Raw genomic sequence first — 13,235 nt, 5'->3', positions numbered from 1 at the left:
AACATTGCTTAGTTCCCTCTGTGTAAAGCAGGGATAACTCTGTAGGACACATTTTATGAATTGACAGGCCACAGTATACAGTAGTACTGGAAAGTATGACGGAGAGAGTTATCTGCTGTTTATCCCAAATGAGACCCTAAGTGTCCAAAGGCGCTGAACGGCAGAAGACTATGAAAGAAATAGAACTGTCTTTTGTTTGTAAGCTGCATCCCCAATAAGTAGACTCCCCCCAAATTCCTGTTGGGTGTCTGGATAGGATGTAATGAAATATCTTCCCTATGGAGATACAGTGGGTAAAACAAGTATTTAACACATTACCATTTTTCTAGGTAAATATATTTCTAAAAGGTTCTATGGAAATGACATTTTCACAACATGTTGGTAACAACCCATGCAATCCATACATACAAAGAAAACAAAACAATATGTCCAGAAATGTGTAATAAAATTGAAAGACACAGGGAAAAAGTATTGAACACATAAAGAAAGGGAGGTGCAAAAAGGCATGGGAAGCCAAGACACCAGCTGAAATCTATCCATAATTAGAACGCAACCCTGCCCCTTGTCAGTGCAAATTATTATCAGCTGGTTCAGTCTCAATGGATAGCCTATAAAAAGGTGTCTCATTACCGAAGTGTTACAAAAGAAAAATGTCATGAGGGGTAAAAGCTCTGTCAAGACCTTGGAAACCTTATTGTTGCAAAACATACTGATGGCATTAGTTACAGAAGGATTTCGAAACTTCTAAATGTTCCAGTGAGCACTGTTGAGGACATAATCTGGAAGTGGAAAGAACATAATTTCATCATAAACCGGCCACGACCAGGTGCCCCTCGCAAGATTTATGACAGAGGAGTGAAAAGATTTATCATAAGAGTTGTCCAAGAACCAAGGACCACTTGTGGAGAGCTTCAGAAAGACCTGGAATTAGCAGGTACAATTGTCTCAAAGAAAACAATAAGTAATGCACTGGCCATGGCATGTATGCACGCTCACCATGCAAGACTCCATTAATGAAGAAAAAGCATGTTGAAGCTTGTTTAAAATTTGCTGCACAACATTTAGACAAGCCTGAGAAATACTGGGAGAATATAGTCTGGTCAGATGAGACCAAAATTTAACTCTTTAGATGCCATAATACACACCATGTTTGGCGGTCACCCCAAAAACACCATACCAACAGTGACGTTTGGAGGTGGGAACATTATGGTGTGGAGTGGTTTTTCAGCATACGGTACTGGCAAACTTCATATCATTGAAGGATGAATGGAAAAATGTACCAAAAAATTCTTGATAAAAATCTGCTGCCATCTACCAGGATGATGAAGATGAAACGAGGGCGGACATTTCAGCAAGACAATGATCCCAAATACAAAGCCAAAGAAACTCTCAATTGAATTCAAAGAAAGAAAATAAAGCTGCTAGAATGGCCCAGCCAATCACTTGACTTGAATCCAATAAAAAATCTATGGAAAGAACTAAAGATCAGAGTTCATAGAAGAGGCCTACGGAACCTTTGAAGGCTGTTTGTGTGGAAGAATGGGCCAAAATCACACCTGAGCAATGCCTAGTTTAGACTAGTTTCTCCGTACAGGAGGTGTCTTGAAGCTGTCATTACCAACAATGGATTTTGCACAAAGTATTAAATACATTTCAGTTAGTGTGGTCAATACTTTTTCCCTGTGTCATTCCATTTTATTACACATAACTTAATTTCTCAACTTGTTTTGGTTTCTTTATATAGTATGTATGAATTGCATGGGTTGTTACTGACATGTGGTGTCAATAGTAACTTTTAGAAATATATTTACCTAGAAAAATGGTGACGTGTTCAATACTTATTTTACACGCTGTACAAACAACAGTAATAATATTTCAGTAAAATTGTGAGGGGTTAGACCCACTGTCTGGTTAATACTGTCTGCATCTTCCTGGCTTTTTAACCACTTGCCGATTGCCGCACGACTATTTACGTCGGCAGTCAGCCCCTCACAGGCAAAGTGACGTAGATATACATCGCTAGCCTGTGAGGGTCTAAGGAGCGCGCGCGCGCCCCCGCTCCCGCGTGGTCACGGACCCCCCCACGCGTGTGACCGGCGGACCCGATGTCCGCCGGTCGCTAGGCGATCGTCGCTGCAGAGGGAGAAGGCAGGCGGCTAGTGTAAACAAGCCGCCTGTCATTCTCCCCTGTGTAGAAACAGTGATCATACGGTTCTACTATGTAGGACCATTGATCACTGTTCCTACAGCTCAAGCCACAGCCAATCACAGTTAGAAGCACGCCCCTAGGGACACACACCACCCCTCCCTCTCAAAAAAAGTTAACCCCTTCACTGCCAGTATAATTTTACAGTAACAGTGCATATGTATAGCACTGATTACTGTAGAAATGTCACTGGTAACCCCAAAAGTGTCAAAAATGTCAGTCAAGGGTCCGATCTGTCCGCCGCAATGTCGCAGTACCGCAAAAAAATCGCAGATCGCCGCCATTACGCGTTAAAAAAAAACAACAAAAATGACAAAAATCTTTCCCTTAGTTAGTAAACGCGATAACTTTTGCGCAAACCAATCAAAATACGCTTTTTGCGATTTTTTTTACCAAACATATGTAGCATAAAACAAATTGGCCGAAAATGTTAAAAAAATTTGATTTTTACATTTTTTTGGGGAATTTCATATAAAAAAATGTGAAAAATATTGTTATTTTTGCAAAATTGACTCTCTTTTTTTGTTTATAGCGCATGATCAAAAAATCGCACAGGTGATCAAATACCACCAAAAGAAAGCTCTGTTTGTGGGAAAAAAAGGACGTCAAATTCGTTCAGGTACATCGTCGCACGACCGCGCAATTGTCCGTTAAAGTCACGCAGTGCCGAATCGCAAAATAGGCCCTGGTCAGGAAGGGGGTAAAATCTTCCGGGGCTTAAGTGGTTAACAACTACCCCCCTCATTTCTTCTGCTGCCACGAGAACTGGAAGTAAAATCCTACTACCAGGGTCACAGACAGCAGAAGAAAACTGGTATTTTCAAACTTCTGTGGCTCTTCAGGCTGCTCTCTAAAAGATTATAAACCTTTTTAGTAAAAAATAGTCTGCAGCAAGCTAGACCTACCTGGAGTAATGCATTATGGAGCCATAATCGTATTTGGTTAGGTCAACATTGAAGGTATCAATTTCCCTGAAAGCATAAGTGTAGCCTAAAATAAAAGCAAAAACAGATGTTCACACCAATAACAATAAAACACTGTATGAGCAGTTTTAAATCTCATTTTTTTTATGGAGCCAGCCTTAAGTTGTAGCACTGTCCCTCTTCAGATTACACTTATTTAGTCTAGACAATGAAAATGCATTTTTCAAACCTACAGTGTATTCTGGACTCTGCTTACCACCCAAGGACATCTCCAACCCTGATGAAAATTGTAGCTGTTGTATTTTCAGTCTGGCATTCCAGAGAGGATGAGAATATTAAAAAACAAAGATCACATGATCAGCCAATCAGAACTGATCCTGACCTTTAGCAGAAATGTGACCCAAGGCCATCAGATGTGTGGCCAGCATGAACAGGAGGATGAGAATATTAAAAAACAAAGATCACATGATCAGCCAATCAGAACTGATCCTGACCTTTAGCAGAAATGTGACCCAAGGCCATCAGATGTGTGGCCAGCATGAACAGGAAGCCTGGATCAGCATTGCTTTGGAAAAGGTGAATTGTAGCCTTTTGGTTATCCATCCTAGGAGGACTGTTTTATAAGTCAACAAAACCAGATTTCAAGTTTAGTTTTGAAAAAAATAAAAATAAAAAAATATAATCCTGGCATCCCCATGTCACAATTGTAAAATAAAAAAAAAAAAAAGGTGACCCATTTCTGCCTCTTTTTAAACATGCCGTAGCTGAGCTAATAGATGGAAATATGATCTTAGGATACAACATTTTCAAGGTGGAATGCTCTCAATTGTGTCATATGGCTCAATCAATGCCAGTAAGTTAATAGAAGTCTTGCTTGATTGCATGAACAGATTTCAAGAGTTGACCTCAAAAAAGGCCATCTATGTTGGGGTCATACTGATCCAATGGTTTCAGACCTCAGTGCCTCAGCTGAAAATCATGCAAAATGGCTTAAATTACTTACTGTCTTGAATGTTATTCCACAGGACTTTCACATAGTTGTCTCTGTCAGTCCTCGCATGTTCGTGATTGAGACCCAGGGCATGTAGGGATTCATGGATGGCAATTCCCTTCCAAATACATCCCGAAGTATCCAAAGAGACAGTCTGTACACCTCAGATTCGTCCTATCATAGACCAGCATCTAAAAAGAAACTGCAGCTATAGTCTGAAACCTAGAGGATGGCAGTGGACTGGAACACAATCTCCATGTAAATTATTAGACCTCACACGGAGGCATTTTGTTAAAAGCATTAGGCCTGCGTGCAAGATTATAAGTTGGGCCCCCATGTCTGCAAACATGAAAATGCAGCGTGCACAGTGTGCACTTTTTTCATTGCACTGAATGTTGGGAACGACATAAGGAGATGTAACCCAACAGAATTTGAGTTGACTTCCATAGTTTAGACCAGTGGTCTCCAAACTGGCCTGGGGGCCGGATGTTACATAGTTACATAGTCAGGTTAAAAAAAGACACAAGTCCATCTGGCTCAACCAAAAAAAAAAACAAAAAACAAAAAAAACAAACAGTAAAGAAAACCCAACCATACAATCCCATATGCACAATCCTATACCCGCAGTTGATCCAGAGGAAGGAGAACAAACCCCAGCAACGCATGATCCAATTTGCTACAGCAGGGGAAAACATTCCTTCATGAGAGGCATTTGGATATTCCCTGGATCAACTTTACCTATAAATATTAGCACCCATTTATATTATGCACACCCAGGAAAGAATCCAGTCCTTTTTTAAAGCAATCTAGTGAGCTAGCCAGAACCACCTCTGAAGGGAGTCTATTCCACATTTTCACAGCTCTTACGGTGAAGAAACCTTTCCATATTTGGGGACTAAATCTGTTTTCCTCTAGACGTAAAGAGTGCCCCCTTGTCCTCTGTGTTGACCTTAAAGCGAATAACTCAACACCATGTGGCCCTTTGCTTGCTTTTATCCAGCCCTTGGGGCAATATTTCATCCTCTGACACCAGAAATAGGGCATCAATCCCCCCACTGTTACAAACAAAAGGGCACCATTCCTCTCAATGACACCAATGATGGGGCATAGTTCCTCCAAATGACACCGACCATAGGGCATGATTCTTCCCACCCAATGACACCAACGATGGCGCATTATTCTACTCACTAAGAAAAAAAGGAGTAATGTTTACTCCCACTGATACCAGGATATTTTCTACTTCCAATAGCCATAATCCAGTCACCCTAAATTCTGAAGGACAGTTAACTGGCCATTTGTTTAGAATGTGGATCAGTAATAAGTGGTTAGTTACTACTGACCACTAAACCCCACTTGACTTACTGCTGACCCCTGAACTCTGCATCACTTTCTACAAACCCCCCGAATGCTGCATTACTTAGTACTGTCCCATGAACTCTGCAACACTTACTACTGACCTCTGAGTCCCTTACTGCTGACCCTTAAAGTCTGTGTCACTCAATACTGACCCCGGAACTTGGCATCACTTACTATTGAGTAATGACAGACTTCAGATGTTAGTAGTATGTAACCCTCTGTCTCACAACAATACAAGTTAACATCCCTCCCCATGCACAGCTTACTGCTGTTCTCCCTCTCCCTGGATGTATTTTGCTATTTTCTGCAGCTCTGGTTCTTCCTCCTCTCCCTCAATTTTGTAGGCGGGGCCAAAGACAGGCAGCATATTGTATTTCTTGGGTTTTTGGGGCCTCAAACCAAGCGAAAGTGGGACTTTATAGGCAAAAAATATTGTATTTATACAACATGATAAAACATATTTTCTTCAAAAATTATCATAGATTTAAGTACACAAAGGAATTTGTACACAATGGGCTAAGGGCCCATGGAAGTGAGGATGGTGAGAAAGAAAGAAGGTGTGACATATTGTGAAATGGTGACTTCTGATGTTTTTTTTTCTGCAATCCATACTTGAAGAGAGTCTAGATGCGTCAGAAAACATCCAACGCGTTTCGGCTAAGATTCAACAGGCGCCTTTGTCAAGGATATCACCATGTCTAAAATATACAATAGTATATAGTTATCTAAACAGTTGCTGCCCAAATTCCTTATGGGGGTGGAGCAATATTATGTGTTACAAACATACAATTTATTTTTTGTATGCAGGAGTGCCAGATCTATACAGGGAACCTGTCTTCCTCCCTTTCATTCCCTGAATTGCAGTGAGAACTCATATCTGATTGGAATGCAGCTGATTCTGTAAATAGGTACATGGTTTAAGGTGATATCTATGAAGATCTGTATATGCACATTTATGGTAGGGTTAGCTACCTAGTGTGCTTTTATTCACTCACTTTTGTGGCTACAAAGTTCTGCGACTGCAATGGGGAGGATTCCACCACTTGTAGAGGTTCAGGGGTTTCCTGTGTCTGTCATGAGCGTGAGAGAGAGACTATTTCTATCCCACTTCATTTTTCAAACACAAAATTCCATATTGAATTCATCTGGCAAAAATGTGAAAAACACCCCTAAGAAAGGTGTCTGTATTTCATTTAGGTAAAGGACTTACGTGTCACGGCTGCTGGTACTCTAACTGCGCATGCGCCAGGGAGGGCTGTGCGCGCAGCAGGGAGAGGACCGTCCGTCCGGTGCTTTTAAACATGCAACCAAACTTGCTCTTTTAAATGCAGATATGCCAGATTAATGTGCATGGGTTCCGATTGCCAGTTTTCCTGCTCCAAACCCTGGATTTGCACCCAGGCACGGAAAACCCCAGTGCACATATGTATATGGGGCATCTAGCAGCCAGGGGACATACAAATCACATCCCATATTCCCCTATGACCCCTCCGGGTCCTTGGCTCCTCCTCTCCGTGTCGGCGGCGCCTGTATATATCAGTCCGGTCGGACGGTCCTCTCCCCACTGCGCGCGCGGCCTTCCCTGGCGCATGCGCAATTAGAGGACCAGCCGCCATGACACGCAAGACCGCATGGCGCAGTGCTGTGCATGCCCGACCTATATATAAGATGCCGGGGAACTCAGGAGAATGTTATTCCCCTCGCTGGAGGGTAGGAGTGAGCACCCTCCAGGAATCTGCAGTCTGAGAGAGCCCTATCTCCCCCTTCCTTTTACCGGCACTAACCATACGTCTTTTACCTAAATGAAATACGGACACCTTTCTTAGGGGTGTTTTTCACATTTTTGCCAGATGAATTCAATACGGAATTTTTTGTTTGAAAAATGAAGTAGGATAGAAATCTCTCTCTCTCACCCCCATGACAGACACAGGAAACCCCTGAACCTCTACAAGTGATGGAATCCTCCCCATGGCAGTCGCAGAACTTTGTAGCCACAAAAGTGAGTGAATAAAAGCACACTAGGTAGCTAACCCTTCCATAAATGTGCATATACAGATCTCCATAGATATCACCTTAAACCATGTACCTATTTACAGAATCAGCTGCATTTCAATCAGATATGAGTTCTCGCTGCAATTCAGGGAATGAAGGGGAGGAAGACAGGTTCCCTGTATAGATCTGGCACTCCTGCATACAAAAAATAAATTGTATGTTTGTAACACATAACATTTCTCCGCCCCCATAAGTATTTGGGCAGCAACTGTTTAGATAACTATATACTATTGTATCTTTTAGACATGGTGATATCCTTGACAAAGGCACCTGTTGAATCTTAGCCGAAACGCGTCGGATGTTTTCTGCCGCATCCAGAGTCTCTTCAAGAATGGATAGCAGAAAAATAACATCAGGGGTCACCATTTCACAATATGTCATACCTTCTTTCTTTCTCACCATCCTCACTTCCATGGGCCCTTAGCCCATTGTGTACAAATTCCTTTGTGTACTTAAATCTATGATAATTTTTGAATAAAATATGTTTTATCATAAACTTGTATAAATACAATATTTTTTGCCTATAAAGTCCCACTTTCGCTTGGTTTGAGGCCCCAAAAACCCTAGAAATACAATTACAAGGGATGTTGGCAAATTTGTTTAACCTCAGGCTACTTAGAGAATCGCACCCCCACAAAGACAGGCAGCATATAACAGCCCCCCGCTGCCCAAAGTGCAGCCAAGACACAGAAGGAGGAAATGAACAGCATTTTCCCACACTTGTTCTTGTTCACATGCCTCTTCGGGCCCCTGAGCACTGCACACATTGCACATATGGAGGGTACACCACTAACCTCCCTCCAAGAGGCTAAACAGAATAGCAGAGAAGCTAATAGAACAGTGGTCTCCAAACTGTGGCCCTTTGCCTGCTTTTCTACAGCCCTTAGGGTGCTATTTTATTCACTGACACCAATGAAGGTCAAAATTCCTCCCAATGACACCAATGATGGTACACAGTTCCTCCCAATGACACCAACAATTGGGCCCAATGACACCAATGATCTGGCACAATTCCTCCCAATTACACCAATAATGGGGCACAATTCCTCCCACTGACACCAATGATGGTGGATTTCGTACTCCTGATGGCCACAGTCCGACCTCAATAAAGTCTGAAGGACAGTAAAACAGCCCTTTGTTTAGAAAGTTTGGAGACCCCCTGTAATAGAACATTTATAGAATGTTTATCTAGAGTGGAAACTGCAAGTAACCAGGTAATTTGCTCTCTACAGGCATTTTTGGACACATGCCATTCATACATACCCACTCTGAGGTTCATAACTAAGGTAATCAGTCTCTGATGTCTGCTTGATAAAACGGATGCAGGTGAGGCTTTCAATTTCGGACATTGCATCCTGTATTACTTGTGATACAGAGATACCTGTAGAAGATACAGATGAGTATATAGCTAAACAAATTTAGTATTTTCTTTGTGTAAATACTGTAGATTCAAGTAGAAGTGATCAGCTTAACAAGTTTTGCACTTTGCAGTGCTGTAAAGGAAGGACTTTTGGGTTCACTTTGGACTGGTGTACCATAAGCGGATTAACTATCAAATTTGAAATCTATCAAAAGGTACATAAGCCGGCACTTTTTAACTGGCCCTTTAGATATCCCACTAGCTGGATCAGCTTTAACAGACACGTTGGTACATCTACACACTCCATGGGACAGCCACCCAACATGTTAACCATCAACCCCAATTTGTGCACATGTTGGGAGGTTGCCCCACCAGACACAAATCTATGTTGAGTGTTGGTCAAAGCTGATCCTATGAGTGGAGCATTTAAAGGGTCATTTAAAAGAAGGGCTGCAGTGATCGCAAGTTCTCTATTACAGAGCCCAGAAATGGATCTCCATGCAGCATAGTGTAAAAAAAGAATTGTTTTAAGTTCCACCTTTTCCTCTTCCATTGCACCATAGGTTCCATATCTTGCACAAAAAACCCAACCCCCACACAAAATCAAAACCCATTTTATGCAAGGGGCCGTCTCTGTTCTGTAGTATACATTGGTGGGTTCTACATGCACAGCGAACCATAAAGCGAAAAAAAGGGAATGATTTGCATGACTTGGCCCACTGTCATTCAACTTACATACGTAAAATGAATCTGATTGGCTATTCTAACTCACTCGTGTCTCACATGTGCCCTTTCCGAGACACTGCAGCTTACAGTAAAGGAAAAAACAAGTTCAGGTGTGCTTACAGTTAAAGTGGATGTAAACCTGATTTATGAAACTTGACCTGGGCACACTATCTGTAGTGTTTACTTTTCTCTCTTCAAAGTCTTAAGTTCCGTGACTTTCTCCTGCTCTGTTCTTCTGTTATCAGCATGATAACTTCTGACAAGTTCTCCTTCATCTGAGATAAAACCAGTCTGAATTTTGTGTCAGGGTGGGTGCTATAAATAGATAAGCAGAGAGCTGGTCTATTCACAGCACAGCTCTTCATGTTTCTGCCTATGTGGAGGGGGGGGGGGTTGGGGGTTACGCGCCTTTCCTCCAATCAGCTGTCTCACAGTGTATGGCCAAACTTCCCTCCCATGGGTGAATCGGGAAGAGACAATTCTAACAGGACAAACACTTTCTAAACATTGTAGAAAGCTGAAGACAGCACATATACAAGTAAAACTTATGTAGGAGGTTTTATTTAATCTCTGTGTATCATCGGAGGCTGTTCACGTCACCAGGTATATGTGAGGGTTTACAGCCACTTTAAGTGTGGCAGCACTTTTTTTTTTTTTAAATGGGAAGTCACAGTTCTACTTCAAATTGCTTTCCATTGGCAGTCACTGCTGTTCCCACTTATGACGACAATTTTTACTGGTTGACATTATTAACCACCAAGTTAAATAATGGCATTATTATTCTCTGTAAGACTGCAAAAGCCATTTTATGCATTACGTGATACTTTTAAAAGTGAATAAATCATTTAAATTCCTAGTTCTCAATCAATAAAACACTCAGCAATACCAAATCATTTCCAAAAAGGGTCTTTGCCCAAAGTTTCACTTGAACATGGATGGACAAAAAAATTTACTTACTATAGTCGCTGGATATAACGTATGGAATATAAACGTTTCCATCGTTGGATTTTTTCCACAGGCAGATGTCCTTGGGGCATGCATTACTTCTCCTTTGCATGTTGTAAGCGATGTCCAAATCCCCAATTACATATTTCCCAAACATTATTGGTTCTAAAAGATTAAATACACAGCCTTAGTTAAATTAAACAGAATTGTGTAAGTTCATCCCAAGTGCTGTCCCGAAAATATCCCACTTAACCACTTGCCTACAGGGCACTTTCATCCCCTTCCTGATCAGTCCAATTTTCAGCTTTCAGTGCTGTCGCAATTTGAATGACTATTGTACGATCATGCAACACTGTACCCATATTACATTTTTATCATTTTTTTTTTTCCACACAAATAGAGCTTTCTTCTGGTGATATTTAATCCCTGCTGTTTTTTTTTTTTTGTTAAATAAACAAATAAAGAAAATAAATATTTTATAAATTATAAATAAAATAACATTTTGAAAAAAAAAAAAAAAAAAAACAGGAAATTTTTCTCCTTCACTGATGTCTGCTGATGGGGTTGTGCTGATAGGCACTGATAGGCAGCACTGATGGTCACAGGTAGGCTGCACTGATAGTTACTGATGAGGTGGCACTGATGAGGCGGCACTGATGGGCACTAATGGGCTGCACTGGTGGGCACTGATGAGGCTGCACTGATGGGCACTGATAGGTGGCACTGATGGTCACGGGTAGGCTGCACTGATAGGCACTGATGAGGTGGCACTGATGAGGCGGCACTGGTGGGCATTGATGCCTGAAATCTGACTTGTGTCTTAGGCAGACTTCTGGAAAAATCAGTGAGCCAATCACACAAGCAGGAAATGACATATCTGGGGGATGTTCAGTACACATTCTGTGTACAGAACACCTCCAGATTGCTATATTGCATTGCACTTTACAGAAAATTACAGCGGCAGCAGATTGAGAAGGAAAGGTCATTTTAATAACATTCAATTACAATATGACTTGTGTCGCAACTGTATATACTATATCATTAGCTTTTTTAATTAGCTTTTTTTTATTTTTAAAACCTACGAACAAAAAGCAAAATACTGTATATTGCAATTTACCAGTCCTTACATGTAGGAGCTTCATTATGTTTATTTAAGCCCCCCCCCCCCCCCTGTCTTTTTTTCATCGGATGATGCAGCCAGTAGCACTTCCTGTTCCTAGGTCATCAGCCCTCACTTACAGTACTATAAGTATAAAGGAGTAGAGTTGTCACAGTAGGAACTTTAGTATGTTTGGGCTATTGAACACTTTCCCTCTATTACCATATCACGAGAGAGGTGCCCTATACTTAACAGAAATAAATGAGAAGGTCTGATGCTACATAATGTTACAAGTTCACTGTATTTTTGCCAGGATCATCAGCTGGTTTTTGCATTAATAAAACAGATATAACAAACACTTTCAATAGTATATGTAACAGACATAAAGGGAGTAAATATGTGAAGCTTATTGTTCAGGGGAAAGAAAAAAAAATCCCCTGTGGGTAATCCATATACATTTTAACTTTGTAGTAGAATCCTACCTTTTTCTGTTCTGGAGAAAAAGCAAATTGTTCCACTATAACCTTTCAGAACCAATTTCTGAATGGGAAGGTCTGTTTATTACAGCCACCTGGTGCACTGTCTTCTAATAAGGAAAGATGCAGCAGTGTTTATATCCCTTTAGAAGTAACTAACCCTTGGGAACATCTCTTAAAAAATGAAATTATCATTGCCCAGGAGGCCTAGAATGTTACTTGCATCTAAGCTAAGACTTCTGATAAAATCAGTGAGCCAAAGACATGAGCAGGAAACCTATTTTTTGCCACAAGTGTGTTTTGCCTACAACCAAGCATGGTGGTGGGAGTGTCATGGCCTGAAGCTGCATGTGCGCTGCCGACATTGGGAGCTACAGTTCATTGAGGGAACCATGAATGCCAACATGTACTGTGACATACTGAAGCAGAGCATGATCCCCTCCCTTCAGAGACTGGGCCGCAGGACAGTATTCCAACATAACGACCCCAAACACACCTCCAAGATGACCACTGCCTTGCTAAAGAAGCTGAGGGTGAAGGTGATGGACTGGCCAAGCATGTCTCCAGACCTAAACCCTATTGAGCATCTGTGGGGCATCCTCAAACGGAAGGTGGAGGAGCGCAAGGTCTCTAACATCCACCAGCTCTGTGATGTCATCATGGAGGAGTTCAAGAGGACTCCAGTGCCAACCTGTGAAGCTCTGGTGAACTCCATGCCCAGGAGGGTTAAGGCAGTGCTGGAAAATAATACTGGCCCAAAATTGACACTTTGGGCCCAACTTGGACATTTTGATTTAGGGGTGTACCCAATTTGTTGCCAGCGGTTTAGACATTAATGGCTGTGTGTTGAATTATTTTGAGGGGACAGTAAATTTACACTGTTTTACAAGCTGTACACTCACTACTTTACATTGTAGCAAAATGTAATTTCTTCAGTGTAGTCACATGAAAAGATATAATAAAATATTTACAAAAATATGAGAGGTGTACTCACTTTTTGTGAGATACTGTGTATATATATATATATATATATATATATATACATATATATATATATATATATATATATATATATATATATATATATATATACAGAGTTGT

At 41.1% G+C, this 13,235-nt stretch overlaps 1 pseudogene across 1 annotated transcript in view; it reads right to left on the bottom strand.

The window, feature by feature from the left end:
- The window catches only part of LOC309558573 (astacin-like metalloendopeptidase), an 84,281-nt pseudogene that overhangs the window by 41,146 nt on the left and 29,900 nt on the right, over positions 1 to 13,235 (bottom strand). Inside the window, exons 4-7 of the transcript in view lie at positions 10,572 to 10,724; positions 8,792 to 8,909; positions 4,133 to 4,311; positions 3,112 to 3,196 (exon numbers count right to left, since the gene is read on the bottom strand). The product of the transcript in view is annotated as an astacin-like metalloendopeptidase (transcript). The remainder of the gene's footprint in view (positions 1 to 3,111; positions 3,197 to 4,132; positions 4,312 to 8,791; positions 8,910 to 10,571; positions 10,725 to 13,235) is intronic.

This window comes from Pelophylax lessonae (assembly GCF_965119305.1).
Source record: "Pelophylax lessonae genome assembly, chromosome: 6".
NCBI lineage: Eukaryota > Metazoa > Chordata > Amphibia > Anura > Ranidae > Pelophylax > Pelophylax lessonae.
Note: the sequence above shows the minus strand (reverse complement) of the source record. Positions and strands in the feature narration are given on the sequence as shown.